This window comes from Oncorhynchus nerka, linkage group LG23 (assembly GCF_034236695.1).
Source record: "Oncorhynchus nerka isolate Pitt River linkage group LG23, Oner_Uvic_2.0, whole genome shotgun sequence".
Taxonomy (NCBI): Eukaryota; Metazoa; Chordata; class Actinopteri; order Salmoniformes; family Salmonidae; genus Oncorhynchus; species Oncorhynchus nerka.
The window spans coordinates 12,851,150-12,865,482 of NC_088418.1; the positions used below are offsets into that span (position 1 = coordinate 12,851,150).

A 14,333-nucleotide genomic window follows, 5' to 3' on the forward strand; every position below is an offset into this window, starting at 1 on the left:
GACACAAACGATCAGGTCACCAGGTGTTTCTTGTCCCTTCAACGGTTCTCTTTTGCTGTTGTGTACAGGTCAGGGGCAAAGCATTGGAATGCCAACAATACCTTGTCACAACACAACTGATTGGCTCAAATGCATTAAGGAAAGAAATTCCACAAATTAACTCTTAACAATACACACCTGTTAATTTAAATACCTCATGAAGCTGGTTGAGAATGCCAAGAGTGTGCAAAGCTTTCATCAAGGCAAAAGGGTGGCTACTTTGAAGATTCTCAAATATCAAATATATTTTGATTTGTTTAACACCTTTTGGTTACTACATGATTCCATATGTGTTATTTTATAGTTTTACAGTTTTGATGTCTTCCCTATTATTCTACAATAATAGAGTCGACAAAGTCTTGAATGAGTGCGTGTTTCCAACCTATGACTGGTACTGTATATATACTAAGTGTACAAAACGTTAAGAACACCTTCCTAATATTGAGTTGTCCCCATTTTTTCCTACGAACAGCCTCAATTCCTTGGTGCATGGACTCTACAAGGTGTCGAAAGCTTTCCAGAGGGATGCTGATCCATGTTGACTCCAATGCGTTCCACAGTTTTGTGAAGTTGGCTGGATGTCCTTTGATGGACCATTCTTAATACACACGGGAAACTGTTGAGCGTGATAAACCCAGTAGCGTTGCAGTATTTAAAGCACTAAAACCGGTGCGCCTGGCACGTCCTACCATACCCCTTTAAAAGGCACTTAAATATGTTGTCTCCCATTCACCCTCTGAATGGCAAACACACACAATCTATGTGTCAGTTGTCTCATGCTTAAAAATCTTTCTTTAGCCGTTTCCTTCAGTCAAATGACCTACTGGCCTCATGGGTGGAATGTCATTAAAAATTGTAATAATTTCATAATAATAAACTGTACATCAAAAAAGCCACCAAAATCTGGTGTTTCTATATCAAATGGTTTTGTTATATTTCAGTCTTCTGTGATGTATATAAAGTATATATTGGGATGCAAACTCAAAATAGAATAGATTTCAACTGTATATCTGACATGGTACAGGTGTATTCTTTTTTCTAATCCTGTAACAATGTGTGTGAGGCGTATACTTTTGTGTCACAATAGATTTGTTTAAGACTACCAAGAAACACTCTGTGTGACCCTGATTTAGCCCACTGCACTAAAAGGTTCACCTGTCTCCTACCCTTCATCTACACTGATAGAAGTAGATTTAACAAGTGACATCAATAAAGGTTCATAGCTTTCACCTGGTATCACCTGGTCAGTCTATGTCATGTTTTCTGTACTCTGTGTAGTGAAGGGCAATCAACTTATACTCCCCCGACGCAGATGACATACGATTAGTTTTTTTTTAAATAAAAAAATGATGACAGTTGGAGCTGTATTATTAGATGTCAGTACAGTCTTTGATGTTATTGCTCATAAATTGTTATTGAAGAAACTCACTTGCTATGGTTTTGTATCACCTGCCATCACATGGTTGGAGAGTTATTTATCCAATAGAACTCAGAGAGTGTTCTTAAATGGAAGCTTCTCTAACAGCAGTACAGTGCGGTGTACCTCAGGGCAGTTGCCTTGGGACTCTTTTCTTCTCTATCTTTACAAATGATTTGCCACTGGTGTTACACAAAGCAATAATGATTATGTATGCAAATGATTCCACACTCTCCAGTGTGTACATGTCAGCACCCAAAGCCAGTGAGCTCACTGAAAGTCGAAATAAGGAGTTACAGTCAGTATCAGAAATGGTGATTAATAGTAAACTGGTCTTAAATACAACTAAAACTAAAAGCGTTGTATTTGGTTCAAAACATTCTCTAAGACATAAACCTCAACTGGAGTTGTACATAAAGGGTGTGACCATTGAACAAGTTGAAGGAGTTGAACTCCCAGGAGTAACATTGGATGGTCAGTTATCATGGTCAAGTCATATTGACAAACTTGTTGTGAAGATGGAGAGGGGTATGTCTGTTATAAAAAATATGTCCTGTGTTTTTGACACTAAAATCAACTGTACTATTTGTTCAGACTCTGGTCTTGTCCCATCTTGATTACTGTCCGGTAATATAGTCAGGTGCAGCACAGAAAGACCAAGCAAAGCTGCACCGGACTCAAAACAGAGCAGCACACCTTTCCCTTAAACTGCACGAACAGAACTAACATCATGTCAGCCTTTCCTAGACGAGGGTTGATGAGAGATTAACTGAATCTTCTAGTTTTTATGAGAAATATTACAGTGATTAAAATTCCAGATTGTCTGCATAATCAAATAACATTCAGCTCAGACACCCATAAAGAAAAGCCACCAGGGGTCTTTTCACAGATCCCAAGTCCCCAAACAATTCACGGCAAAGCACAATATTATACAGAGCCAAGATCGCATGGAACACCCTTCCAAATACAATTACTTTAGCTTACAGCAAATTGTCCTTTATAAAATGGATTAAACAACGTCTCATGGAACGGGAGGACTGTGAGGAGACACACACAAACACACGCAAGTATGATTTTTGAGTTGTTGTTTGTATGTCATATTTCAAATGTGTGTGACTTTGTCGATCAGTGTTTTGTTACTTGTCATATTTTAATGTTTTGTGTTTTTTGTGGACCCCAGGAAGAGTAGCTGGACCCCAGGAAGAGTAGCTGCTGCTTTTGCCAAAGCTAATAAACACATACAGTACCAGTCGAAAGTTTGGATAGACCTACTCATTCAAGGGTTTTATTTTTTTTATTACTATTTTCTACATTGTAAAGTAATAGTGAAGACATCAACACTATGAAATAGCACAAATGGAATCAAGTCGTCAGCAAAGTACATTTTATATTTGAGATTCTTTAACAGTAGCCACCCTTACACATTTGCATAGTAAACATTTGTTTAAACCCTGGAATGAGTAGGTGTGTCCAAACGTTTTACTGCTACTGTAAGACAAGTGTGATACAAACTTTTGTTATTGAAAAATGTTCTTCCGTATTTCAATCTACACAACTGACTGAGACACAACAATGACACACAGAGACAAACTGCATCTCAACTAGGCAGCCGGATGGGTCATTTGCATACGACTTTGTGCCTCACCCGAGTGTAAAGGCATGAATCTATATATAATCAGGCAGTGTCTTACTTAGAGAATGATCAACCCCCTGACAAACAAAGATGTGTCGAGGTAACAAAGACTTTGGTTCCTATGTGAGTTCCGCCCAAACGTCTGACTTCCTGCGCGCGACGTTAATGAATCTCCCCCGAGCCCCATTATTCCTGAGCATGATTTAAATGTTGCGTTGGTCTGCCCTAAATTTGTATGTGTGTGTGTCTGTGTCTTTGTCTGTGTGCACGAGCATGTGTGTTGTGTGTGTGTGCGTCTGTGTGGGTGAGCCCTGGTGTTGCATTGGGTCCTAGAATAGAGATAGAGGTCTTAGTGAGTGACACCTGTGAACTTTCTCTTGCCCTCACCCCTTCTCGCCCCTGCCACAAGCCATGAAACTCAATTCAAAAGCCAGGACATTTGAATATTGGCTAGACATATTATTAAAAGATGGGTATGTGTGTGTGTCTGTAAGCTCATCGGTCAGTGATGACGAGAGAGAGATGAATGTGTGTGTATGTGTGTGTGATCGATAGCTTTGTCCATTCATATATACAGTCATTAGAGATAACGCACACACACACACACGCGCGCACACACACACACACACACACACACACACACACACACACACACACAACACACACAAAATTGACCATGAAGACTGATATTTCCCTACAATTGGGGATTCTGTTTTCTGTTAACAATACCGTGGTCAGCCTTGAACTTCCGAGCCTGTAATGAGAAGGGGTAGTCGTTCTCCCGTGGATCGCTCCCATTCAAGAGTGTGTGTGTGTGTGTCTCTGTGTGTGTGTGTGTGAGACTTACTCAGGTATCACACGGGAAGTCTGTTTTCTTAAAGGCTTTGTATCTGAAGGCTTTGTATCTAAAGACTTTGTATCTAAAGGCTTTGTATCTAAAGGCTTTGTATCTAAAGGCTTTGCATCTAAAGACTTTGTATCTAAAGGCTTTGTATCTAAAGACTTTGTATCTAAAGGCTTTGTATCTAAAGGCTTTGTATCTAAAGGCTTTGTATCTAAAGACTTTGTATCTAAAGGCTTTGTATCTAAAGACTATGTATCTAAAGACTTTGTATCTAAAGGCTTTGTATCTAAAGGCTTTGTATCTAAAGGCTTTGTATCTAAAGGCTTTGTATCTAAAGGCTTTGTATCTAAAGGCTTTGTATCTAAAGGCTTCGTATCTAAAGGCTTCGTATCTAAAGACTTTGTATCTAAAGGCTTTGTATCTAAAGGCTTTGTATCTAAAGACTTTGTATCTAAAGGCTTTGTATCTAAAGGCTTTGTATCTAAAGGCTTTGTATCTAAAGGCTTTGTATCTAAAGACTTTTGTATCTAAAGGCTTTGTATCTAAAGGCTTTGTATCTAAAGACTTTGTATCTAAAGGCTTTGTATCTAAAGGCTTTGTATCTAAAGGCTTTGTATCTAAAGGCTTCGTATCTAAAGACTTCGTATCTAAAGACTTTGTATCTAAAGGCTTTGTATCTAAAGGCTTTGTATGTAAAGGCTTTGTATCTAAAGGCTTTGTATCTAAAGGCTTTGTATCTAAAGGCTTTGTATCTAAAGGCTTTGTGTCTAAAGGCTTTGTATCTGTAAAACAGGAGAGCTGAAGATCAATCATTTGGAGGTGGGCGGTGTTTTGAAGGCCCAGTGCCTTCAAAAACGTGATTTTCCAGTGTTATACACCCCTTCAAAAATAGTGGATTCGGCTATTTCAGCCACACCTGTTGCTGACAGGTGTATAAAATTGAGCACACTGCCATGTAATCTCCATAGACAAACATTGGCAGGAGAATAGCCTTTACTGAAGAGCTCAGTGACTTTCAACGTGGCATTGTCATAGGAGGCCACTGTTCCAACAAGTCGGTTAGTCAAATGTCTGCCCTGCTAGAGATTCATCGGTTACACCCTTAGTGCTGTTATTGTGAAGTGGAAACGTCTAGCGGCAACAACGGCTCAGGCGCGAAGTGGTAGACCACACAAGCTCACAGAATGCAACCGCTGAGTGCTGAAGCGTGTGGCACATAAATATCGTCTGTCCTCGATTGCAACACTCACTACCAAGCTCCAAACTGCCTCTGGAAGCAACGTCAGCACAATAAACATTCGTCAGGAACGTTATGAAATGGTTTTCCCATGACTGAGCAGCAGCACACAAGCCTAAGATCACCACGCGCAAGGCCAAGCGTCAGCTGGAGGGGTGTAAAGCTCGCCGCCATGGGACTCTGGAGCAGTGGAAATGCTTCCTCTGGAGTGATGAATATAGATCCAAAAGGCTCCTTATTTTTACACCCAAGACAATTAACCAAATGGCCACCCGGACTACTTACATTGACCCCCTTTGTTTTTTTACACTGCTGCTACTCGCTGTTTATTATCTATGCATAGTCATTTTACCCCTACCTACATGTACACATTACCTCGAATGACCTATACCCCCGCACATTGGTAGTGGTAGTCTCGTTATGTATATAATATATATAGTATGTATATAGTCTTGTTATTGTTATTTTATTGTGTTTCTTTTGTTAATTTAGTCAATATTTTCTTAACTCTATTTCTTGAACTGCGTTGCTGGATAATTAAGGGCTTGTTAATAAGCATTTCACGGTAAGGTCTACATCTGCTTTATTCAGCATTTCACGGTAAGGTCTACATCTGTTGTATTCAGCATTTCACGGTAAGGTCTACATCTGTTGTATTCAGCATTTCACGGTAAGGTCTACATCTGTTGTATTCAGCATTTCACGGTAAGGTCTACATCTGTTGTATTCAGCATTTCACTGTAAGGTCTACATCTGTTGTATTCAGCATTTCACGGTAAGGTCTACATCTGTTGTATTCAGCATTTCACGGTAAGGTCTACATCTGTTGTATTCAGCATTTCACGGTAAGGTCTACATCTGCTGTATTCAGCATTTCACGGTAAGGTCTACATCTGTTGTATTCAGCATTTCACGGTAAGGTCTACATCTGTTGTATTCAGCATTTCACGGTAAGGTCTACATCTGCTGTATTCAGCATTTCACGGTAAGGTCTACATCTGTTGTATTCAGCATTTCACGGTAAGGTCTACATCTGTTGTATTTGGTGCATGTGACAAATACAATTTGATTTAATTTGATTTGATGAATCACTCTTCGCCATCTGGCAGTCCGATGGACGAATCTGGGTTTGGCGGATGCCAGAAGAACACTACCTGCCCGAATGCATAGCCAGGTGGGCAACGTTCACTGAGGACATGTCCCCCTACAACCTGAAATTGCATTTGTGCCCCCCCCCCCCAGTTTTATAATTGGAATGTGATACAAAAATGAGGCAGCCGTGTGTTTTAGGACCATGCGGACGCCTCCGAGTAGTCAGGTAAGCTGTTTGGAGTGTTCATCCGACAGGATAAAATATATATATACATATATATATATATATACACCCCCCCCCCACCTCTAAAACCAAAGTTGCGCCCCTAGTGCCCGCTGTAAAGTTTGGTGGAGGAGGAAAAATTGTCTGGGGCTGTTTTTCATGGTTAGGGCTAGGCTCCAAAATCTGAAAACTACAGCATACAATGACATTCTAGACGATTCTGTGCTTCCAAATTGGTGGCAACAGTTTGGGGAAGGGCCTTTCCTGTTTCAGCATGACAATGCCCACGTGCATAAAGCGAGGTCCATACATAAATAGTTTGTCGAGATCGGTGCAGTGGAACTTGACTGGCCTGCACAGAGCCCTGACCTCAAACCCATCGAACACCTTTGGGATGAATCGGCACACAAACTGCGAGCCAGGCCTAATCGCCCAACATCAGTGCCCAACCTCATTAATGGTCTTGTGGCTGAATGGAAGCAAGTCCACGCAGCAACGTTCCAACATCTTCCCAGAAAGGTGGAGCAAAGGGGGGACCAACTCCATATTCATGCTCATGATTTTGGAATGAGATGTTCGACAAGCAAGTGTCCACATACTTTTGCAGTGTCCACATGCAGTGTATATATTTCCACACTATGATACTGTGAAATTGTGAAAATTATGACAATACCCTTTTAGTGTAAGAGTTGAAATTTCAGCCTGTTTTGGTGGGATGGAGTTTTGGCCTTCCTGGTGACATCACCATGCAGTAAATTAGTTAATAGACCAATAAGACACAGAGTTCCAAACCTCTCTGCCAATAACAGCACATTTTCAGTTTTCCAGACTAGTTTTCCAGACAACTCACAGACTAGTCTTGGCAAAATTATTTTTAAAGAAACGGCTCTTTGCTAAGAAACTATTTGTGTTTCTTTTGACCATTTTAATTGAAAACAATCACAGTAAGGTAGTTAATTGTTACCCAGAAATTATTTGATATTCAGATAAAAATGGCTTTGTTTGACCTTTAAGGTATTTCTGTCATCTAAACTAAATACTACTAAGGTATTTTATGTACTTCAGGTACTTGAAGTATTTGTTAAGCTCTATTTTCTCATCTCTCTCTAAATTATGACTTTTAGGAAACCCTATAATGGTACTCATCTTCTCTCACTCCCCATTTCTCTCTCCCCCTTCTCTTCCTCTCCCCCCCCTTCTCTCCCCCCTTCTCGCTCTCTCTCTCTCCCCTTCTCTTCCCATCTTCTCTCTCTCCCTTCACTCTCTCTCCCCCTTCTCTCTTTCTTTCTATTTATTCAAATAAGCCTGAGGGCAGATTGATAGGCCTGAAGGCAGATTGATAGGCCTGAGGGCAGATTGATAGGCCTGAGGGCAGACAGATAGGCCTGGGGCAGATTGATAGGCCTGGGGGCAGATTGATAGGCCTGAGGGCAGATTGATAAACCTGAGGGCATATTGATAGGCCTGGGGGCAGATTGATAAGCCTGAGGGCAGATTGATAAGCCTGAGGGCAGATTGATAAGCCTGGGGGCAGATTGATAAGCCTGAGGGCAGATTGATAAGCCTGAGGGCAGATTGATAAGCCTGAGGGCAGATTGATAAGCCTGAGGGCAGATTGATAAGCCTGGGGGCAGATTGATAAGCCTGAGGGCAGATTGATAAGCCTGAGGGCAGATTGATAAGCCTGAGGGCAGATTGATAGGCCTGGGGGCAGATTGATAAGCCTGAGGGCAGATTGATAAGCCTGAGGGCAGATTGATAGGCCTGAGGGCAGATTGATAAGCTTGAGGGCAGATTGATAGGCCTGGGGGCAGATTGATAGGCCTGGGGGCAGATTGATAAACCTGAGGGCAGATTGATAAGCCTGAGGGCAGATTGATTAGCCTGAGGGCAGATTGATTAGCCTGAGGGCAGATTGATTAGCCTGAGGGCAGATTGATTAGCCTGATTGCAGATTGATTAGCCTGAGGGCAGATTGTACACAGAATCCACTGATGGATATTGGTTTATAAGCAGTCATAATAAGAGTAGGATTACAAAACTGTTTGGTATTGTTTCACTCTGATTGTAAAGGTTAGGATTATGGTAAGATTTTTCTAGATCTTTGCCTGTGGGCAACTCCTACCCAACATGTCCTAATATCACCCAGAGGGAGTAGAGCTTTAATCTGGCCATGTGGATCAGACCAGACGGATGAAGGCCTTAACTAGAGCCCTGAGGTACAGTGATGAGTCAAACCCAGGAAGACTACCCTTCTCTGGGTAGGACATTGCGTGTTTACGGGTTTACCGCTTGGACTACAAAGACCAACGTCTAGCGCCATGGCGGATGAGATAGCAAAAGCTCAGGTTGCTCAGCCCGGCGGTGAAACAATCTTCGGCAAAATCATTCGCAAGGAGATTCCTGCAAAAATATTATTTGAAGATGGGTTTACCGCTTGGACTACAAAGGCGGATGAGATAGCAAAAGCTCATTGGTCACAATAGCAGCACCCACCCGTAGCACACGCTCCAGTAGGTATATCTCACTGGTTACCCCCAAAGCCAATTCTTCCTTTGGCCGCTTCTCCTTCCAGTTCTCTGCTGCCAATGACTGGAACGAACTGCAAAAATCACTGAAGCTGGAGACTCTTACCTCCCTCACTAGCTTTAAGCACCAGCTGTCAGAGCAGCTCACAGATCACTGCACCTGTACATAGCTCATCTGTATGTAGTCCATCCAATCTACCTCATCACGTGCGTTCTTTGGTATTTTTCTCCGGTAAATACAGTAACGATTCTCCATCTTGAATTTTATAGGTTATTTACGTATTAGGGTACGTAAGGTTTGATTATAAACGTTGTTTGACTTGTTTGGAAAAGGTTATTAGTAACGTTTGGGATTCATTTTGTATGCATTTTGATGGAGGGAAACTGGGATTATTGACTGAAGCGCGCCAGCTAAACTGAGTTTTTATGGATATAAAGAAGGACATTATTGAACAAAAAGGACCATTTGTGATGTATCTGGGACCTTTTGGAGTGCTAACAGAAGAAGATAATCAAAGGTAAGGCATTTATTATATCGCTATTTCTGACTTTCGTGGCCCCCTGCCTGGTTGAAATATGTTTTTCATGTATTTGTATGCGGGGCGCTGTCCTCAGATAATCGCATGGTGTGCTTTCGCCGTAAAACCTTTTTGAAATCTGACACGGCGGCTGGATTAATAAGAAGTTAAGCTTTATTTTGACCTACTACACTTGTGATTTTATGAAGGTTAAATATTTATAATTCTGTGGTTTGAATTTCGTGCTCTGCAATTTCAACAGATGTTGGCCAGGTGGGACGCTACCGTCCAATAAGAAGTTAAACAAAGGTGAAATAAAATAAATAAATAGGGTCCCCTAAGTCCATCCTTACCTTTACTGTCATCTCTGCCACAAAGATCGCTGTGAATATGTAGTTGGATAACGTGAGGAAGATGCGCTCCTGCAGAGAGAGAGAGAGAAAAAGAGAGAGACAAAGACAGAGAGAGGGAGACATAGAGAGAGAGAGCGAGAGCGAGAGAGACAGAGCGAGAGAGACAGAGAGAGAGCGAGACAGAGCGAGAGAGACAGAGCAAGAGAGACAGAGAGAGAGAGACAGAGAGAGGGAGAGAGAGAGAGAGAGAGAGAGAGAGAGAGAGAGACAGAGAGAGAGAGAGAGAGCGAGAGAGACAGGGAGAGAGAGAGAGAGAGAGAGAGAGAGAGAGACAGAGAGAGAGAGCGAGAGAGACAGAGCGAGAGAGACAGAGCGAGCGAGACAGAGCGAGAGGGAGAGAGACAGAGGAAGAGACAGAGCGAGAGAGAGAGAGAGCGAGAAAAAGAGAGAGCGAGAGAGAGAGAGAGAGCAAGAGAGACAGAGCGAGAGAGACAGAGTGAGCGAGACAGAGCGAGAGAGAGAGACAGAGCGAGAGAGAAAGAAAGAAAATAACACAAGGACAGAGAGACACAATTAGACCCAACCAGATCATGAGAAAAAAAAGATAATTACTTGACACATTGGAAAGAATTTACAAAAAAAAACAGATCAAACTAGAATGCTATTTGGCCCTAAACAGAGAATACACGGTGGCAGAATGCCTGACCACTGTTGACTGACCCAAACTTGAGGAAAGCTTAGACTATGTTCGGACTCAGTGAGCATAGCCTTGCTATTGAGAAAGGCCGCCGTAGGCAGACCTGGCTCTCAAGAGAAGACAGGCTATGTGTCCACTGCCTAAAAAAGGAGGTGGAAACTGAGCTGCACTTCATAACCTCCTGCCCAATGAATGACCATATTAGAGACTCATATTTCCCTCAAACTTCACAGATCCACAAAAATTCGAAAACAGACCCAATTTTGATAAACTCCCATATCTACTGGGTGAAATGCACAGTGTGCCATCACAGCAGTAAGATTTGTGACCTGTTGCCGCAAGAAAAGGGCAACCAGTGAAGAACAAACACCATTGTAAATTCAACCCATATTTATGTTTATTTATTTTCCCTTGTGTACTTTAACCATTTGTACATTGTTACAACACTGTATGTATACATAATATTACATTTGTAATGTCTTTCTTGTTTTGAAACTTCTGTATGTGTAATGTTTACTGTTAATTTTTATTGATTATTTCACTTTTGTATATTATCTACCTCACTTGCTTTGGCAATGTTAACACGTTTCCCATGCCAATAAAGCCCCTTGAATTGAAGTAAATTGAATTGAATTGAAAGAGAGACAGAGAGAGAGAGTGGGCAGAGAGAGAGACAGAGAGACAGAGAGAGAGAGAGAGAGAGAGAGAGAGAGAGAGAGAGAGAGAGAGAGAGAGGGAGGGAGAGAGGGCAAAGTGAGTAATGACAACAGACTAAAAATATACGCCTCTAAAGTAGTTTAGGATTAACTTTGCTATATATATTCTGACAGTGAGTGAGAGTGAAGTAGAAATAGAAGGAAAGGAGATTCATAAAGACAGTGACAGACACAGAGTAAAACATCTCTATCCCTCCACTCATCTAGTATGTCTCATGCCTCCATCTTCTGCTGAGGCTTGTTGCCTGTCGCCAAATGACTTCCATATACGGTTAGTTTAGATCTCATGTCCTTTCCTCTCTCATCCTCACCTTCCTCTCTCGTCCACTCCTTCCTCTCGTCCTCTCCTTCCTCTCTCATCCTCACCTTCCTCTCTCGTCCACTCCTTCCTCTCGTCCTCTCCTTCCTCTCTCATCCTCACCTTCCTCTCTCGTCCACTCCTTCCTCTCGTCCTCTCCTTCCTCTCTCATCCTCACCTTCCTCTCTCATCCACTCCTTCCTCTCTCATCCTCACCTTCCTCTCTCATCCTCACCTTCCTCTCTCGTCCACTCCTTCCTCTCGTCCTCTCCTTCCTCACTCATCCTCACCTTCCTCTCTCGTCCACTCCTTCCTCTCTCGTCCTCTCCTTCCTCTCTCATCCTCACCTTCCTCTCTCATCCACTCCTTCCTCTCTCGTCCTCTCCTTCCTCTCTCATCCTCACCTTCCTCTCTCATCCACTCCTTCCTCTCGTCCTCTCCTTCCTCTCTCATCCTCACCTTCCTCTCTCATCCACTCCTTCCTCTTTTGTCCTCTACTTTCCTCTCTCATCCACTCCTTCCTCTCTCGTCCTCTCCTTTCCTCTCTCGTCCTCTCCTTCCTCTCTCATCCTCTCCTTTCCTCTCTCGTCCTCTCCTTACTCTCTCGTCTTCGCCTTTCCTCTCTCGTCCTCTCCTTCCTCTCGTCCTCTCATTTCCTCTCTCATCCTCGCCTTCCTCTCTCATCCACTCCTTTCTCTCTCGTCCTCTCATTTCCTCTCCTGTCCTCTCCTTTCCTCTCGTCCTCTCCTTCGTTCTCCTATCTCATCCTCTCTCGTCCTCTCCTTCCTCTCTCGTCCTCTCCTTTCCTCTCTCGTCCTCTTCTTCCTCTCTAGTCCTTTCCTTCCTCTCTCGTCCTTTCCTTCCTCTCTCGCCCTCTCCTTTCCTCTCTCGTCCTCTCCTTCCTCTCTCGTCCTTTCCTTCCTCCCTTTCCTTCCTCTCTCGTCCTCTCCTTTCCGCTCTCATCCTCTCCTTCCTCTCTCGCCCTCTCCTTCCTCTCTCGTCCTCTCCTTGCTTTCTCCTCTCTTGTCCTCTCCTGTCCTTTCCTCTCTCGTCCCCTCCTTCCTCTCTCGTCCTCTCCTTTCATCTCTCGTCCTCTCCTTTCTCCTCTCTCCTCTCTCATCCTCTCCTTTCTCCTCTCTCGTCCTCTCCTTTCTCCTCTCTTGTTCTCTCCTTTCTCCTCTCTTGTCCTCTCCTGTCCTTTCCTTTCTCGTTCCCTCCTTCCTCTCTCGTCCTCTCCTTTCATCTCTCGTCCTCTCCTTTCTCCTTTTTTCTCCTCTCCTTCTTTCTCCTCTCTCGTCCTCTCCTTTCTCCTCTCTTGTTCTCTCCTTTCTCCTCTCTCGTCTTCTCCTTCTTTCTCCTCTCCTTCTTTCTCCTCCCTCGTCCTCTCCTTCTTTCTCCTCTCTCATCCTATCCTTTCCTTTCCTTTCCTTCTCCTCTTCTCTCCTTTCCTATTTTACATCCCTCAACATACAATAAGTTATGAAAAAACAACTGTCGACATTATTCATTATTTTCCAGCCCAGTCAACCTCATAATAACCCCTAAAGATGAAACATTGAATAAATGTCTGTTGTACCATGAATTCATTTCATGATCCAAAGACCAGTAACTAAGCAGATGTTGTTTGGGGTGGTGTTAAAACATCAAAAGCCTGACAACCACATTGTGATATGTGGTGCCAAGCTGGAGAATCATTTTTGAGACACTAAATCAATTATTCACCCAACATTTCACACTAAATGTGATCATTACTGAAGGAGAAATATATTGTTCTGCAAATGCATAAGAGAAACACGTAGCTGTTTACTGCTGTGTAAATGGGACAGGTCAAATGCATAAGAGAAACACGTAGCTGTTTACTGCTGTGTAAATGGGACAGGTCAAATGCATAAGAGAAACACGTAGCTGTTTACTGCTGTGTAAATGGGACAGGTCAAATGCATAAGAGAAACACGTAGATGTTTACTGCTGTGTAAATGGGACAGGTCAAATGCATAAGAGAAACACGTAGATGTTTACTGCTGTGTAAATGGGACAGGTCAAATGCATAAGAGAAACACGTAGATGTTTACTGCTGTGTAAATGGGACAGGTCAAATGCATAAGAGAAACACGTAGATGTTTACTGCTGTGTAAATGGGACAGGTCAAATGCATAAGAGAAACACGTAGATGTTTACTGCTGTGTAAATGGGACAGGTCAAATGCATAAGAGAAACACGTAGCTGTTTACTGCTGTGTAAATGGGACAGGTCAAATGCATAAGAGAAACACGTAGATGTTTACTGCTGTGTAAATGGGACAGGTCAAATGCATAAGAGAAACACGTAGCTGTTTACTGCTGTGTAAATGGGACAGGTCAAATGCATAAGAGAAACACGTAGATGTTTACTGCTGTGTAAATGGGACAGGTCAAATGCATAAGAGAAACACGTAGATGTTTACTGCTGTGTAAATGGGACAGGTCAAATGCATAAGAGAAACACGTAGCTGTTTACTGCTGTGTAAATGGGACAGGTCAAATGCATAAGAGAAACACGTAGCTGTTTACTGCTGTGTAAATGGGACAGGTCAAATGCATAAGAGTAACACGTAGCTGTTTACTGCTGTGTAAATGGGACAGGTCAAATACTATCCTGTGGAAGTATACACAGTGTGGTCTGAAATGATTGACACCCTTGATGAAGTTGAGCAAAAACGACTGTTTAAAATAAGACTTGAAATGCCGAGTCATATTCAA

General features: G+C 42.6%; 1 pseudogene; it reads right to left on the reverse strand.

The window, feature by feature from the left end:
* LOC115107174 (voltage-dependent T-type calcium channel subunit alpha-1G-like) overlaps positions 1 to 14,333 on the reverse strand; it is a 444,217-nt pseudogene that overhangs the window by 105,970 nt on the left and 323,914 nt on the right.